Source organism: Microcebus murinus, chromosome 25 (genome assembly GCF_040939455.1).
Source record: "Microcebus murinus isolate Inina chromosome 25, M.murinus_Inina_mat1.0, whole genome shotgun sequence".
NCBI lineage: Eukaryota > Metazoa > Chordata > Mammalia > Primates > Cheirogaleidae > Microcebus > Microcebus murinus.
The window spans coordinates 27,906,729-27,923,836 of record NC_134128.1 but is presented as its reverse complement, the minus strand read 5'-3'; the positions used below and the strand labels follow the sequence as shown (position 1 = coordinate 27,923,836).

At 64.2% G+C, this 17,108-nt stretch overlaps 5 pseudogenes; all 5 read left to right on the top strand.

Annotated features, from left to right (window-relative positions):
* Nucleotides 1–1,155: 1,155 nt before the first annotated feature.
* Nucleotides 1,156–1,274, top strand: LOC142864556 (uncharacterized; annotated as a pseudogene).
* Nucleotides 1,275–4,803: 3,529 nt separating this feature from the next.
* LOC142864638 (uncharacterized) lies at nt 4,804–4,922 on the top strand (annotated as a pseudogene).
* Nucleotides 4,923–8,451: 3,529 nt separating this feature from the next.
* LOC142864555 (uncharacterized) lies at nt 8,452–8,570 on the top strand (annotated as a pseudogene).
* Nucleotides 8,571–12,097: 3,527 nt separating this feature from the next.
* Nucleotides 12,098–12,216, top strand: LOC142864553 (uncharacterized; annotated as a pseudogene).
* Nucleotides 12,217–15,743: 3,527 nt separating this feature from the next.
* LOC142864552 (uncharacterized) lies at nt 15,744–15,862 on the top strand (annotated as a pseudogene).
* The last annotated feature ends 1,246 nt before the right edge of the window (nt 15,863–17,108 follow it).

Sequence of the window (17,108 nt, the reverse complement as noted above, 5' to 3'; positions counted from 1 at the left end):
CATTCCCCCAGCAGCCAGTCGTGGGCTGAGGACACCTGGGGCCTTGGGAACTCCCTGGCTTCTCTTTGGATTACCATTTGGAGCTGCTTGGGAATCCTGCCGCCACACACACCCGAGTGCAGGTGTCTTCTGCACGGACTGGGGGCCTCGCGCTTCTGAATGCCACTGGCTCGCCACCCACCCACGGGTGAACCTGGTCAGGGTGCTTTCTCTAAGGAGCAGACTCTGATCCGGGCGGGCTACCGGTGTCTCTGTTTGCTCGTTTCTTTCTTCCATTTCGGGAAAGTCTTCCTTACTGGGTGTGGAAATCTCCTATGCCTTTCCTCGCCTATTCTGTCAGCTTTAAAATTCTCTTTCAGTTGCCACCCTCACAGATGGATTAGGAAACTCTTTTCGGTGCCTTCATTAGTGAAATGACCTCAAGGAAGCTCGAATCCAATATCTAATCGCCGGCTTTTAGCAAGTCCACACCCGAGGGTGGTTGGGGTCCAATCCAGCCCCGGGCCAGGCCCAGGCCCCTTGGACTGGGCCACAGGAGGACACAGAGCAGGGTCCCGGCCCCCACGGGAGCGGTGCCGGCAGTTCTCCAAGGGCTTGGGGGTTTTCCAGAGGTAGGAGATGGAGGGGACTGATTTCTTCAGCGCCCCCCAAACCACCCCGCCCCGCCCCACCCCAGCCATGGGACACATCCCGAGAGACGCCCCTACACTCGCTCCCCTCCCCCATGCGCTGTGCCCCAGCCCTGGCCCTGGGGAATAGGCGGCAGCCCACCCACAGGGCGGGGGCGCAGCTGACAGGGGTTGTGCGGGAGGGCGGCCCCTGGCTGGGGTCAAAGGGTGAGCGCGCGTGCGCAGTCAGCGGCCGCGCGCTGGGGGTGGGGGCGGGTAGGTGAAGGAGGCGAGGTGAGGAGAGGAGGGGGGCTGGAAGGTCTCCACCTTGGCGGGTCCAGCCGTGGAGGCGCATCGTGTCTGTGTGTGTGTGTGTGTGTGTGTAGACAGCCCCCCATCCCACCCCGCCCCGCCACGTCCCTCACCTCAGTCCTCCGGAGTCCGCCCGACCGGGCCGGCGAACTCCACAGGCCCGGCGCGGGTCAGCGCTATCGCGGGGAAGCGCGGTGAGGCTGGCCTCTTGAGCGGGGCAGGGGCGCCCTCCGCGGTCTACGGCCACACCACCCCGAACGCGCCCCATCTCGTCTGCTCTCAGAAGCTAAGCAGCGTCGGGCCTGGTTAGTACTTGGATGGGAGACCGCCTGGGAATCCCGGGTGCCCTAGGCTTTTTTTTTTTTTTTTTGCCTGTTGCTCTGTCCCCTTGCTGGGAGCGCGGCGGCGGGGCGGCCGTCCGGCGGATCACCCCCACCCTCAGCGCCCGCCGCGGTGCCTGCCGCCCCAGCCCGCACCGTGGGGCCTCCTCTTGTCCCAAGCGGGGACACCGCCGCCACGGGGCAGCATGCGTGCCATCTGGACTGTCAGGTCTCAGACCAAAGGTCTGGTCTGTGGGAACCGACACGCTGGAGGAAACCTCGAGAGTCTGAGAGGGGAGGGAGTTCCGGAAGGATTCCAGGATGTCACTTTGAGCGAGTATGTGACCAGAACTCGTCCCGTTGCTTTTGGGGTTCTATGGGCTACACGCAGGAATCTCTGGTGGTGGCACTGGAGGTTGGGGGATCCGGAGTCACACCCAGACCTGCTCGACAGGCCTCCTTTTACTTTTCTTTTCGGATTCATTTTCTTAGAAAGTGTCTCTTATCTCTATGATTGCATTTTCTTTTCTCTCTCTTTTCAAGCAGATGATGGGAGTACAAGTATTGAGGTGACATGTGTTGCCCGTGCCCCCCTCCCCCCTGTCTCCTTATTTATTTCTCATTTTCTCCCAGCGTATTGTGGGGGTACCAATGTTCAGGTCGGGTGCATTGCTCTTTCCCCGCCTCCCCCCTCGGGTCAGAGCTTCAAGTGCGCCCATCCCCCAGTCGGTGCGCACCCACCCCCTCCCTAATGCATGTGTATGCCCACCCCCTCCCCACGCCCGCCCGACACCCACCCGATGAAGGTGATTCCTCGCTGTCCACTTAGGTGTCCATCCGTTCGTACCAATTTGCCGGTGAGCGCGCGCACGTGGTGCTCGTGTGTCCGTTCTTGGGATACCTGGCCTACTGGAACGGGTTCCAGCTCTGGCCAGGAGAACACGAGAGGCGCGCTCTCACCGCTGCTCCTCACAGCCGAATGGCACTCCGTGGTGTCCACGCGCCGCATGTTATTAATGCACTCCTGGATGGATGGGCACTCGGGTCGCTTCCACATCTTTGCGATTGTGAATTGTGCCCTAACTGTCACCCTACCCCTTACCCAGCCCGTCTCCTCTGCCCCTGCCTGACGCGCTCCTCCCCCGCCAGGCCCGTCACTGTCCTCGGCCCCTGCCCCTGCCTGACCGGCCCCTTCCCGCCCCGGCCCGTCACCGTCACCGTCACCGTCACCGTCCTCTGCCCCTGCCTGACAGGCTCGTCCCCGCCCGGCCCACCACCTGGGCCACTGCCTGACTCGCTCCGCTCCTCCCCGGCCAGGCCCGTCACTGTCCTGGGCCCCTGCCTGACCGGCTCCTTCCCGCCCGGCCTGTCACCGTCCTCTGCCCCTGCCTGACACGCTCCTCCCCGCCCGTCACCGTCCTCGGCCCCTGCCTGACCGGCTCCTCCGTCGCCTGGGCCTTCCAGGGGCTTGGTGTGGACGCTGCTTCCAGGAAGCCCTCCAGGAACCCGGCAGCAGGGCGGCCGCAGCAGTCTGGCGCAGGCATCGCTAAGTCCCCTGCCGGGGACGGGGACGTGCCCCGCTGTGCCGCGGGGGGCCCAGCCTGGTGTCTTCCCTGAGGCCCTGGGGCTGCCGCTCCCCGCAAGGGGAGAGCCTCGGAGGTGGGGACCGCCTCCTGATGGGGACGTCCACGCAGCTCTCCACGTCGGATTCCGGGGCTCTCTGTCCTGCCTGAAGGCCCAGCTGGCCTGCGGGTCCTTAGAGTGGCAGAAACATCCTCAAACTGATATTGCGAGTCCGGTGGTTGTCTGCACTTTTGTGCTGGGCACCCCAGGGAGGCCCAGGGGCTGGCTGGACAACGCGGTCTGCTCGGGTGCTTTGGAGGAGCAACCGATGCCCTTTGGACTTTGGTAGCAGCGTCTCAGGTGTCTCTGAGCCCTGCGCCATGTCGGGGAGGAGGCGGGAGGGGCCGCGACCTGCAGTCGTGTTCCCGGGGTGGCACGGCATGTGGCTTCTTCCACAGGCTGCTTGGCCTGGGCTCCCTGCACCTGGGCCTTTGGGGGACTGGCCCTGTGCTTGCCAACGCTTCCTGCAGGGACCCGGAGCTGGGAGGTGGCATCTCCCAGCCCTGGGCCGGGCAGAGCCCCAGCGGGCCATGCCCACACCCTCTCTCAGCACGGGTCCCCCAGAAGGCTCCTTTGGGACCAGGATTCTCCTGCGGGTGACTTCTTAAAGTCTGGCCCCTGGATGGAGGGGCACCGGGAGTAGAGGAGCCGGAAGCGGAAGGGGGTGCCCATGCGAGGGGACATTTTCAGGCCAAGTACCAGCTTCAGCCTGATCCTCCTGGGAACCCCGGGGTGTACGTCCCACCTCCTGGTTGTCCCGCTCTGAGACAAGGAGCCGGGCTTCGCATTCCCCCAGCAGCCAGTCGTGGGCTGAGGACACCTGGGGCCTTGGGAACTCCCTGGCTTCTCTTTGGATTACCATTTGGAGCTGCTTGGGAATCCTGCCGCCACACACACCCGAGTGCAGGTGTCTTCTGCACGGACTGGGGGCCTCGCGCTTCTGAATGCCACTGGCTCGCCACCCACCCACGGGTGAACCTGGTCAGGGTGCTTTCTCTAAGGAGCAGACTCTGATCCGGGCGGGCTACCGGTGTCTCTGTTTGCTCGTTTCTTTCTTCCATTTCGGGAAAGTCTTCCTTACTGGGTGTGGAAATCTCCTATGCCTTTCCTCGCCTATTCTGTCAGCTTTAAAATTCTCTTTCAGTTGCCACCCTCACAGATGGATTAGGAAACTCTTTTCGGTGCCTTCATTAGTGAAATGACCTCAAGGAAGCTCGAATCCAATATCTAATCGCCGGCTTTTAGCAAGTCCACACCCGAGGGTGGTTGGGGTCCAATCCAGCCCCGGGCCAGGCCCAGGCCCCTTGGACTGGGCCACAGGAGGACACAGAGCAGGGTCCCGGCCCCCACGGGAGCGGTGCCGGCAGTTCTCCAAGGGCTTGGGGGTTTTCCAGAGGTAGGAGATGGAGGGGACTGATTTCTTCAGCGCCCCCCAAACCACCCCGCCCCGCCCCACCCCAGCCATGGGACACATCCCCAGAGACGCCCCTACACTCGCTCCCCTCCCCCATGCGCTGTGCCCCAGCCCTGGCCCTGGGGAATAGGCGGCAGCCCACCCACAGGGCGGGGGCGCAGCTGACAGGGGTTGTGCGGGAGGGCGGCCCCTGGCTGGGGTCAAAGGGTGAGCGCGCGTGCGCAGTCAGCGGCCGCGCGCTGGGGGTGGGGGCGGGTAGGTGAAGGAGGCGAGGTGAGGAGAGGAGGGGGGCTGGAAGGTCTCCACCTTGGCGGGTCCAGCCGTGGAGGCGCATCGTGTCTGTGTGTGTGTGTGTGTGTGTGTAGACAGCCCCCCATCCCACCCCGCCCCGCCACGTCCCTCACCTCAGTCCTCCGGAGTCCGCCCGACCGGGCCGGCGAACTCCACAGGCCCGGCGCGGGTCAGCGCTATCGCGGGGAAGCGCGGTGAGGCTGGCCTCTTGAGCGGGGCAGGGGCGCCCTCCGCGGTCTACGGCCACACCACCCCGAACGCGCCCCATCTCGTCTGCTCTCAGAAGCTAAGCAGCGTCGGGCCTGGTTAGTACTTGGATAGGAGACCGCCTGGGAATCCCGGGTGCCCTAGGCTTTTTTTTTTTTTTTTTGCCTGTTGCTCTGTCCCCTTGCTGGGAGCGCGGCGGCGGGGCGGCCGTCCGGCGGATCACCCCCACCCTCAGCGCCCGCCGCGGTGCCTGCCGCCCCAGCCCGCACCGTGGGGCCTCCTCTTGTCCCAAGCGGGGACACCGCCGCCACGGGGCAGCATGCGTGCCATCTGGACTGTCAGGTCTCAGACCAAAGGTCTGGTCTGTGGGAACCGACACGCTGGAGGAAACCTCGAGAGTCTGAGAGGGGAGGGAGTTCCGGAAGGATTCCAGGATGTCACTTTGAGCGAGTATGTGACCAGAACTCGTCCCGTTGCTTTTGGGGTTCTATGGGCTACACGCAGGAATCTCTGGTGGTGGCACTGGAGGTTGGGGGATCCGGAGTCACACCCAGACCTGCTCGACAGGCCTCCTTTTACTTTTCTTTTCGGATTCATTTTCTTAGAAAGTGTCTCTTATCTCTATGATTGCATTTTCTTTTCTCTCTCTTTTCAAGCAGATGATGGGAGTACAAGTATTGAGGTGACATGTGTTGCCCGTGCCCCCCTCCCCCCTGTCTCCTTATTTATTTCTCATTTTCTCCCAGCGTATTGTGGGGGTACCAATGTTCAGGTCGGGTGCATTGCTCTTTCCCCGCCTCCCCCCTCGGGTCAGAGCTTCAAGTGCGCCCATCCCCCAGTCGGTGCGCACCCACCCCCTCCCTAATGCATGTGTATGCCCACCCCCTCCCCACGCCCGCCCGACACCCACCCGATGAAGGTGATTCCTCGCTGTCCACTTAGGTGTCCATCCGTTCGTACCAATTTGCCGGTGAGCGCGCGCACGTGGTGCTCGTGTGTCCGTTCTTGGGATACCTGGCCTACTGGAACGGGTTCCAGCTCTGGCCAGGAGAACACGAGAGGCGCCCTCTCACCGCTGCTCCTCATAGCCGAATGGCACTCCGTGGTGTCCATGCGCCGCATGTTATTAATGCACTCCTGGATGGATGGGCACTCGGGTCGCTTCCACATCTTTGCGATTGTGAATTGTGCCCTAACTGTCACCCTACCCCTTACCCAGCCCGTCTCCTCTGCCCCTGCCTGACGCGCTCCTCCCCCGCCAGGCCCGTCACTGTCCTCGGCCCCTGCCCCTGCCTGACCGGCCCCTTCCCGCCCCGGCCCGTCACCGTCACCGTCACCGTCACCGTCCTCTGCCCCTGCCTGACAGGCTCGTCCCCGCCCGGCCCACCACCTGGGCCACTGCCTGACTCGCTCCGCTCCTCCCCGGCCAGGCCCGTCACTGTCCTGGGCCCCTGCCTGACCGGCTCCTTCCCGCCCGGCCTGTCACCGTCCTCTGCCCCTGCCTGACACGCTCCTCCCCGCCCGTCACCGTCCTCGGCCCCTGCCTGACCGGCTCCTCCGTCGCCTGGGCCTTCCAGGGGCTTGGTGTGGACGCTGCTTCCAGGAAGCCCTCCAGGAACCCGGCAGCAGGGCGGCCGCAGCAGTCTGGCGCAGGCATCGCTAAGTCCCCTGCCGGGGACGGGGACGTGCCCCGCTGTGCCGCGGGGGGCCCAGCCTGGTGTCTTCCCTGAGGCCCTGGGGCTGCCGCTCCCCGCAAGGGGAGAGCCTCGGAGGTGGGGACCGCCTCCTGATGGGGACGTCCACGCAGCTCTCCACGTCGGATTCCGGGGCTCTCTGTCCTGCCTGAAGGCCCAGCTGGCCTGCGGGTCCTTAGAGTGGCAGAAACATCCTCAAACTGATATTGCGAGTCCGGTGGTTGTCTGCACTTTTGTGCTGGGCACCCCAGGGAGGCCCAGGGGCTGGCTGGACAACGCGGTCTGCTCGGGTGCTTTGGAGGAGCAACCGATGCCCTTTGGACTTTGGTAGCAGCGTCTCAGGTGTCTCTGAGCCCTGCGCCATGTCGGGGAGGAGGCGGGAGGGGCCGCGACCTGCAGTCGTGTTCCCGGGGTGGCACGGCATGTGGCTTCTTCCACAGGCTGCTTGGCCTGGGCTCCCTGCACCTGGGCCTTTGGGGGACTGGCCCTGTGCTTGCCAACGCTTCCTGCAGGGACCCGGAGCTGGGAGGTGGCATCTCCCAGCCCTGGGCCGGGCAGAGCCCCAGCGGGCCATGCCCACACCCTCTCTCAGCACGGGTCCCCCAGAAGGCTCCTTTGGGACCAGGATTCTCCTGCGGGTGACTTCTTAAAGTCTGGCCCCTGGATGGAGGGGCACCGGGAGTAGAGGAGCCGGAAGCGGAAGGGGGTGCCCATGCGAGGGGACATTTTCAGGCCAAGTACCAGCTTCAGCCTGATCCTCCTGGGAACCCCGGGGTGTACGTCCCACCTCCTGGTTGTCCCGCTCTGAGACAAGGAGCCGGGCTTCGCATTCCCCCAGCAGCCAGTCGTGGGCTGAGGACACCTGGGGCCTTGGGAACTCCCTGGCTTCTCTTTGGATTACCATTTGGAGCTGCTTGGGAATCCTGCCGCCACACACACCCGAGTGCAGGTGTCTTCTGCACGGACTGGGGGCCTCGCGCTTCTGAATGCCACTGGCTCGCCACCCACCCACGGGTGAACCTGGTCAGGGTGCTTTCTCTAAGGAGCAGACTCTGATCCGGGCGGGCTACCGGTGTCTCTGTTTGCTCGTTTCTTTCTTCCATTTCGGGAAAGTCTTCCTTACTGGGTGTGGAAATCTCCTATGCCTTTCCTCGCCTATTCTGTCAGCTTTAAAATTCTCTTTCAGTTGCCACCCTCACAGATGGATTAGGAAACTCTTTTCGGTGCCTTCATTAGTGAAATGACCTCAAGGAAGCTCGAATCCAATATCTAATCGCCGGCTTTTAGCAAGTCCACACCCGAGGGTGGTTGGGGTCCAATCCAGCCCCGGGCCAGGCCCAGGCCCCTTGGACTGGGCCACAGGAGGACACAGAGCAGGGTCCCGGCCCCCACGGGAGCGGTGCCGGCAGTTCTCCAAGGGCTTGGGGGTTTTCCAGAGGTAGGAGATGGAGGGGACTGATTTCTTCAGCGCCCCCCAAACCACCCCGCCCCGCCCCACCCCAGCCATGGGACACATCCCGAGAGACGCCCCTACACTCGCTCCCCTCCCCCATGCGCTGTGCCCCAGCCCTGGCCCTGGGGAATAGGCGGCAGCCCACCCACAGGGCGGGGGCGCAGCTGACAGGGGTTGTGCGGGAGGGCGGCCCCTGGCTGGGGTCAAAGGGTGAGCACGCGTGCGCAGTCAGCGGCCGCGCGCTGGGGGTGGGGGCGGGTAGGTGAAGGAGGCGAGGTGAGGAGAGGAGGGGGGCTGGAAGGTCTCCACCTTGGCGGGTCCAGCCGTGGAGGCGCATCGTGTCTGTGTGTGTGTGTGTGTGTGTGTAGACAGCCCCCCATCCCACCCCGCCCCGCCACGTCCCTCACCTCAGTCCTCCGGAGTCCGCCCGACCGGGCCGGCGAACTCCACAGGCCCGGCGCGGGTCAGCGCTATCGCGGGGAAGCGCGGTGAGGCTGGCCTCTTGAGCGGGGCAGGGGCGCCCTCCGCGGTCTACGGCCACACCACCCCGAACGCGCCCCATCTCGTCTGCTCTCAGAAGCTAAGCAGCGTCGGGCCTGGTTAGTACTTGGATGGGAGACCGCCTGGGAATCCCGGGTGCCCTAGGCTTTTTTTTTTTTTTTTGCCTGTTGCTCTGTCCCCTTGCTGGGAGCGCGGCGGCGGGGCGGCCGTCCGGCGGATCACCCCCACCCTCAGCGCCCGCCGCGGTGCCTGCCGCCCCAGCCCGCACCGTGGGGCCTCCTCTTGTCCCAAGCCGGGACACCGCCGCCACGGGGCAGCATGCGTGCCATCTGGACTGTCAGGTCTCAGACCAAAGGTCTGGTCTGTGGGAACCGACACGCTGGAGGAAACCTCGAGAGTCTGAGAGGGGAGGGAGTTCCGGAAGGATTCCAGGATGTCACTTTGAGCGAGTATGTGACCAGAACTCGTCCCGTTGCTTTTGGGGTTCTATGGGCTACACGCAGGAATCTCTGGTGGTGGCACTGGAGGTTAGGGGATCCGGAGTCACACCCAGACCTGCTCGACAGGCCTCCTTTTACTTTTCTTTTCGGATTCATTTTCTTAGAAAGTGTCTCTTATCTCTATGATTGCATTTTCTTTTCTCTCTCTTTTCAAGCAGATGATGGGAGTACAAGTATTGAGGTGACATGTGTTGCCCGTGCCCCCCTCCCCCCTGTCTCCTTATTTATTTCTCATTTTCTCCCAGCGTATTGTGGGGGTACCAATGTTCAGGTCGGGTGCATTGCTCTTTCCCGCCTCCCCCCTCGGGTCAGAGCTTCAAGTGCGCCCATCCCCCAGTCGGTGCGCACCCACCCCCTCCCTAATGCATGTGTATGCCCACCCCCTCCCCACGCCCGCCCGACACCCACCCGATGAAGGTGATTCCTCGCTGTCCACTTAGGTGTCCATCCGTTCGTACCAATTTGCCGGTGAGCGCGCGCACGTGGTGCTCGTGTGTCCGTTCTTGGGATACCTGGCCTACTGGAACGGGTTCCAGCTCTGGCCAGGAGAACACGAGAGGCGCGCTCTCACCGCTGCTCCTCACAGCCGAATGGCACTCCGTGGTGTCCACGCGCCGCATGTTATTAATGCACTCCTGGATGGATGGGCACTCGGGTCGCTTCCACATCTTTGCGATTGTGAATTGTGCCCTAACTGTCACCCTACCCCTTACCCAGCCCGTCTCCTCTGCCCCTGCCTGACGCGCTCCTCCCCCGCCAGGCCCGTCACTGTCCTCGGCCCCTGCCCCTGCCTGACCGGCCCCTTCCCGCCCCGGCCCGTCACCGTCACCGTCACCGTCACCGTCCTCTGCCCCTGCCTGACAGGCTCGTCCCCGCCCGGCCCACCACCTGGGCCACTGCCTGACTCGCTCCGCTCCTCCCCGGCCAGGCCCGTCACTGTCCTGGGCCCCTGCCTGACCGGCTCCTTCCCGCCCGGCCTGTCACCGTCCTCGGCCCCTGCCTGACACGCTCCTCCCCGCCCGTCACCGTCCTCGGCCCCTGCCTGACCGGCTCCTCCGTCGCCTGGGCCTTCCAGGGGCTTGGTGTGGACGCTGCTTCCAGGAAGCCCTCCAGGAACCCGGCAGCAGGGCGGCCGCAGCAGTCTGGCGCAGGCATCGCTAAGTCCCCTGCCGGGGACGGGGACGTGCCCCGCTGTGCCGCGGGGGGCCCAGCCTGGTGTCTTCCCTGAGGCCCTGGGGCTGCCGCTCCCCGCAAGGGGAGAGCCTCGGAGGTGGGGACCGCCTCCTGATGGGGACGTCCACGCAGCTCTCCACGTCGGATTCCGGGGCTCTCTGTCCTGCCTGAAGGCCCAGCTGGCCTGCGGGTCCTTAGAGTGGCAGAAACATCCTCAAACTGATATTGCGAGTCCGGTGGTTGTCTGCACTTTTGTGCTGGGCACCCCAGGGAGGCCCAGGGGCTGGCTGGACAACGCGGTCTGCTCGGGTGCTTTGGAGGAGCAACCGATGCCCTTTGGACTTTGGTAGCAGCGTCTCAGGTGTCTCTGAGCCCTGCGCCATGTCGGGGAGGAGGCGGGAGGGGCCGCGACCTGCAGTCGTGTTCCCGGGGTGGCACGGCATGTGGCTTCTTCCACAGGCTGCTTGGCCTGGGCTCCCTGCACCTGGGCCTTTGGGGGACTGGCCCTGTGCTTGCCAACGCTTCCTGCAGGGACCCGGAGCTGGGAGGTGGCATCTCCCAGCCCTGGGCCGGGCAGAACCCCAGCGGGCCATGCCCACAACCTCTCTCAGCACGGGTCCCCCAGAAGGCTCCTTTGGGACCAGGATTCTCCTGCGGGTGACTTCTTAAAGTCTGGCCCCTGGATGGAGGGGCTCCGGGAGTAGAGGAGCCGGAAGCGGAAGGGGGTGCCCATGCGAGGGGACATTTTCAGGCCAAATACCAGCTTCAGCCTGATCCTCCTGGGAACCCCGGGGTGTACGTTCCACCTCCTGGTTGTCCCCCTCTGAGACAAGGAGCCGGGCTTCGCATTCCCACAGCAGCCAGTCGTGGGCTGAGGACACCTGGGGCCTTGGGAACTCCCTGGCTTCTCTTTGGATTACCATTTGGAGCTGCTTGGGAATCCTGCCGCCACACACACCCGAGTGCAGGTGTCTTCTGCACGGACTGCGGGCCTCGCGCTTCTGAATGCCACTGGCTCGCCACCCACCCACGGGTGAACCTGGTCAGGGTGCTTTCTCTAAGGAGCAGACTCTGATCCGGGCGGGCTACCGGTGTCTCTGTTTGCTCGTTTCTTTCTTCCATTTCGGGAAAGTCTTCCTTACTGGGTGTGGAAATCTCCTATGCCTTTCCTCGCCTATTCTGTCAGCTTTAAAATTCTCTTTCAGTTGCCACCCTCACAGATGGATTAGGAAACTCTTTTCAGTGCCTTCATTAGTGAAATGACCTCAAGGAAGCTCGAATCCAATATCTAATCGCCGGCTTTTAGCAAGTCCACACCCGAGGGTGGTTGGGGTCCAATCCAGCCCCGGGCCAGGCCCAGGCCCCTTGGACTGGGCCACAGGAGGACACAGAGCAGGGTCCCGGCCCCCACGGGAGCGGTGCCGGCAGTTCTCCAAGGGCTTGGGGGTTTTCCAGAGGTAGGAGATGGAGGGGACTGATTTCTTCAGCGCCCCCCAAACCACCCCGCCCCGCCCCACCCCAGCCATGGGACACATCCCGAGAGACGCCCCTACACTCGCTCCCCTCCCCCATGCGCTGTGTCCCAGCCCTGGCCCTGGGGAATAGGCGGCAGCCCACCCACAGGGCGGGGGCGCAGCTGAGAGGGGTTGTGTGGGAGGGCGGCCCCTGGCTGGGGTCAAAGGGTGAGCGCGCGTGCGCAGTCAGCGGCCGCGCGCTGGGGGTGGGGGCGGGTAGGTGAAGGAGGCGAGGTGAGGAGAGGAGGGGGGCTGGAAGGTCTCCACCTTGGCGGGTCCAGCCGTGGAGGCGCATCGTGTCTGTGTGTGTGTGTGTGTGTGTGTAGACAGCCCCCCATCCCACCCCGCCCCGCCACGTCCCTCACCTCAGTCCTCCGGAGTCCGCCCGACCGGGCCGGCGAACTCCACAGGCCCGGCGCGGGTCAGCGCTATCGCGGGGAAGCGCGGTGAGGCTGGCCTCTTGAGCGGGGCAGGGGCGCCCTCCGCGGTCTACGGCCACACCACCCCGAACGCGCCCCATCTCGTCTGCTCTCAGAAGCTAAGCAGCGTCGGGCCTGGTTAGTACTTGGATGGGAGACCGCCTGGGAATCCCGGGTGCCCTAGGCTTTTTTTTTTTTTTTGCCTGTTGCTCTGTCCCCTTGCTGGGAGCGCGGCGGCGGGGCGGCCGTCCGGCGGATCACCCCCACCCTCAGCGCCCGCCGCGGTGCCTGCCGCCCCAGCCCGCACCGTGGGGCCTCCTCTTGTCCCAAGCGGGGACACCGCCGCCACGGGGCAGCATGCGTGCCATCTGGACTGTCAGGTCTCAGACCAAAGGTCTGGTCTGTGGGAACCGACACGCTGGAGGAAACCTCGAGAGTCTGAGAGGGGAGGGAGTTCCGGAAGGATTCCAGGATGTCACTTTGAGCGAGTATGTGACCAGAACTCGTCCCGTTGCTTTTGGGGTTCTATGGGCTACACGCAGGAATCTCTGGTGGTGGCACTGGAGGTTGGGGGATCCGGAGTCACACCCAGACCTGCTCGACAGGCCTCCTTTTACTTTTCTTTTCGGATTCATTTTCTTAGAAAGTGTCTCTTATCTCTATGATTGCATTTTCTTTTCTCTCTCTTTTCAAGCAGATGATGGGAGTACAAGTATTGAGGTGACATGTGTTGCCCGTGCCCCCCTCCCCCCTGTCTCCTTATTTATTTCTCATTTTCTCCCAGCGTATTGTGGGGGTACCAATGTTCAGGTCGGGTGCATTGCTCTTTCCCCGCCTCCCCCCTCTGGTCAGAGCTTCAAGTGCGCCCATCCCCCAGTCGGTGCGCACCCACCCCCTCCCTAATGCATGTGTATGCCCACCCCCTCCCCACGCCCGCCCGACACCCACCCGATGAAGGTGATTCCTCGCTGTCCACTTAGGTGTCCATCCGTTCGTACCAATTTGCCGGTGAGCGCGCGCACGTGGTGCTCGTGTGTCCGTTCTTGGGATACCTGGCCTACTGGAACGGGTTCCAGCTCTGGCCAGGAGAACACGAGAGGCGCGCTCTCACCGCTGCTCCTCACAGCCGAATGGCACTCCGTGGTGTCCACGCGCCGCATGTTATTAATGCACTCCTGGATGGATGGGCACTCGGGTCGCTTCCACATCTTTGCGATTGTGAATTGTGCCCTAACTGTCACCCTACCCCTTACCCAGCCCGTCTCCTCTGCCCCTGCCTGACGCGCTCCTCCCCCGCCAGGCCCGTCACTGTCCTCGGCCCCTGCCCCTGCCTGACCGGCCCCTTCCCGCCCCGGCCCGTCACCGTCACCGTCACCGTCACCGTCCTCTGCCCCTGCCTGACAGGCTCGTCCCCGCCCGGCCCACCACCTGGGCCACTGCCTGACTCGCTCCGCTCCTCCCCGGCCAGGCCCGTCACTGTCCTGGGCCCCTGCCTGACCGGCTCCTTCCCGCCCGGCCTGTCACCGTCCTCGGCCCCTGCCTGACACGCTCCTCCCCGCCCGTCACCGTCCTCGGCCCCTGCCTGACCGGCTCCTCCGTCGCCTGGGCCTTCCAGGGGCTTGGTGTGGACGCTGCTTCCAGGAAGCCCTCCAGGAACCCGGCAGCAGGGCGGCCGCAGCAGTCTGGCGCAGGCATCGCTAAGTCCCCTGCCGGGGACGGGGACGTGCCCCGCTGTGCCGCGGGGGGCCCAGCCTGGTGTCTTCCCTGAGGCCCTGGGGCTGCCGCTCCCCGCAAGGGGAGAGCCTCGGAGGTGGGGACCGCCTCCTGATGGGGACGTCCACGCAGCTCTCCACGTCGGATTCCGGGGCTCTCTGTCCTGCCTGAAGGCCCAGCTGGCCTGCGGGTCCTTAGAGTGGCAGAAACATCCTCAAACTGATATTGCGAGTCCGGTGGTTGTCTGCACTTTTGTGCTGGGCACCCCAGGGAGGCCCAGGGGCTGGCTGGACAACGCGGTCTGCTCGGGTGCTTTGGAGGAGCAACCGATGCCCTTTGGACTTTGGTAGCAGCGTCTCAGGTGTCTCTGAGCCCTGCGCCATGTCGGGGAGGAGGCGGGAGGGGCCGCGACCTGCAGTCGTGTTCCCGGGGTGGCACGGCATGTGGCTTCTTCCACAGGCTGCTTGGCCTGGGCTCCCTGCACCTGGGCCTTTGGGGGACTGGCCCTGTGCTTGCCAACGCTTCCTGCAGGGACCCGGAGCTGGGAGGTGGCATCTCCCAGCCCTGGGCCGGGCAGAACCCCAGCGGGCCATGCCCACAACCTCTCTCAGCACGGGTCCCCCAGAAGGCTCCTTTGGGACCAGGATTCTCCTGCGGGTGACTTCTTAAAGTCTGGCCCCTGGATGGAGGGGCTCCGGGAGTAGAGGAGCCGGAAGCGGAAGGGGGTGCCCATGCGAGGGGACATTTTCAGGCCAAGTACCAGCTTCAGCCTGATCCTCCTGGGAACCCCGGGGTGTACGTTCCACCTCCTGGTTGTCCCCCTCTGAGACAAGGAGCCGGGCTTCGCATTCCCACAGCAGCCAGTCGTGGGCTGAGGACACCTGGGGCCTTGGGAACTCCCTGGCTTCTCTTTGGATTACCATTTGGAGCTGCTTGGGAATCCTGCCGCCACACACACCCGAGTGCAGGTGTCTTCTGCACGGACTGCGGGCCTCGCGCTTCTGAATGCCACTGGCTCGCCACCCACCCACGGGTGAACCTGGTCAGGGTGCTTTCTCTAAGGAGCAGACTCTGATCCGGGCGGGCTACCGGTGTCTCTGTTTGCTCGTTTCTTTCTTCCATTTCGGGAAAGTCTTCCTTACTGGGTGTGGAAATCTCCTATGCCTTTCCTCGCCTATTCTGTCAGCTTTAAAATTCTCTTTCAGTTGCCACCCTCACAGATGGATTAGGAAACTCTTTTCAGTGCCTTCATTAGTGAAATGACCTCAAGGAAGCTCGAATCCAATATCTAATCGCCGGCTTTTAGCAAGTCCACACCCGAGGGTGGTTGGGGTCCAATCCAGCCCCGGGCCAGGCCCAGGCCCCTTGGACTGGGCCACAGGAGGACACAGAGCAGGGTCCCGGCCCCCACGGGAGCGGTGCCGGCAGTTCTCCAAGGGCTTGGGGGTTTTCCAGAGGTAGGAGATGGAGGGGACTGATTTCTTCAGCGCCCCCCAAACCACCCCGCCCCGCCCCACCCCAGCCATGGGACACATCCCCAGAGACGCCCCTACACTCGCTCCCCTCCCCCATGCGCTGTGCCCCAGCCCTGGCCCTGGGGAATAGGCGGCAGCCCACCCACAGGGCGGGGGCGCAGCTGACAGGGGTTGTGCGGGAGGGCGGCCCCTGGCTGGGGTCAAAGGGTGAGCGCGCGTGCGCAGTCAGCGGCCGCGCGCTGGGGGTGGGGGCGGGTAGGTGAAGGAGGCGAGGTGAGGAGAGGAGGGGGGCTGGAAGGTCTCCACCTTGGCGGGTCCAGCCGTGGAGGCGCATCGTGTCTGTGTGTGTGTGTGTGTGTGTGTAGACAGCCCCCCATCCCACCCCGCCCCGCCACGTCCCTCACCTCAGTCCTCCGGAGTCCGCCCGACCGGGCCGGCGAACTCCACAGGCCCGGCGCGGGTCAGCGCTATCGCGGGGAAGCGCGGTGAGGCTGGCCTCTTGAGCGGGGCAGGGGCGCCCTCCGCGGTCTACGGCCACACCACCCCGAACGCGCCCCATCTCGTCTGCTCTCAGAAGCTAAGCAGCGTCGGGCCTGGTTAGTACTTGGATGGGAGACCGCCTGGGAATCCCGGGTGCCCTAGGCTTTTTTTTTTTTTTTGCCTGTTGCTCTGTCCCCTTGCTGGGAGCGCGGCGGCGGGGCGGCCGTCCGGCGGATCACCCCCACCCTCAGCGCCCGCCGCGGTGCCTGCCGCCCCAGCCCGCACCGTGGGGCCTCCTCTTGTCCCAAGCGGGGACACCGCCGCCACGGGGCAGCATGCGTGCCATCTGGACTGTCAGGTCTCAGACCAAAGGTCTGGTCTGTGGGAACCGACACGCTGGAGGAAACCTCGAGAGTCTGAGAGGGGAGGGAGTTCCGGAAGGATTCCAGGATGTCACTTTGAGCGAGTATGTGACCAGAACTCGTCCCGTTGCTTTTGGGGTTCTATGGGCTACACGCAGGAATCTCTGGTGGTGGCACTGGAGGTTGGGGGATCCGGAGTCACACCCAGACCTGCTCGACAGGCCTCCTTTTACTTTTCTTTTCGGATTCATTTTCTTAGAAAGTGTCTCTTATCTCTATGATTGCATTTTCTTTTCTCTCTCTTTTCAAGCAGATGATGGGAGTACAAGTATTGAGGTGACATGTGTTGCCCGTGCCCCCCTCCCCCCTGTCTCCTTATTTATTTCTCATTTTCTCCCAGCGTATTGTGGGGGTACCAATGTTCAGGTCGGGTGCATTGCTCTTTCCCCGCCTCCCCCCTCGGGTCAGAGCTTCAAGTGCGCCCATCCCCCAGTCGGTGCGCACCCACCCCCTCCCTAATGCATGTGTATGCCCACCCCCTCCCCACGCCCGCCCGACACCCACCCGATGAAGGTGATTCCTCGCTGTCCACTTAGGTGTCCATCCGTTCGTACCAATTTGCCGGTGAGCGCGCGCACGTGGTGCTCGTGTGTCCGTTCTTGGGATACCTGGCCTACTGGAACGGGTTCCAGCTCTGGCCAGGAGAACACGAGAGGCGCGCTCTCACCGCTGCTCCTCACAGCCGAATGGCACTCCGTGGTGTCCACGCGCCGCATGTTATTAATGCACTCCTGGATGGATGGGCACTCGGGTCGCTTCCACATCTTTGCGATTGTGAATTGTGCCCTAACTGTCACCCTACCCCTTACCCAGCCCGTCTCCTCTGCCCCTGCCTGACGCGCTCCTCCCCCGCCAGGCCCGTCACTGTCCTCGGCCCCTGCCCCTGCCTGACCGGCCCCTTCCCGCCCCGGCCCGTCACCGTCACCGTCACCGTCACCGTCCTCTGCCCCTGCCTGACAGGCTCGTCCCCGCCCGGCCCACCACCTGGG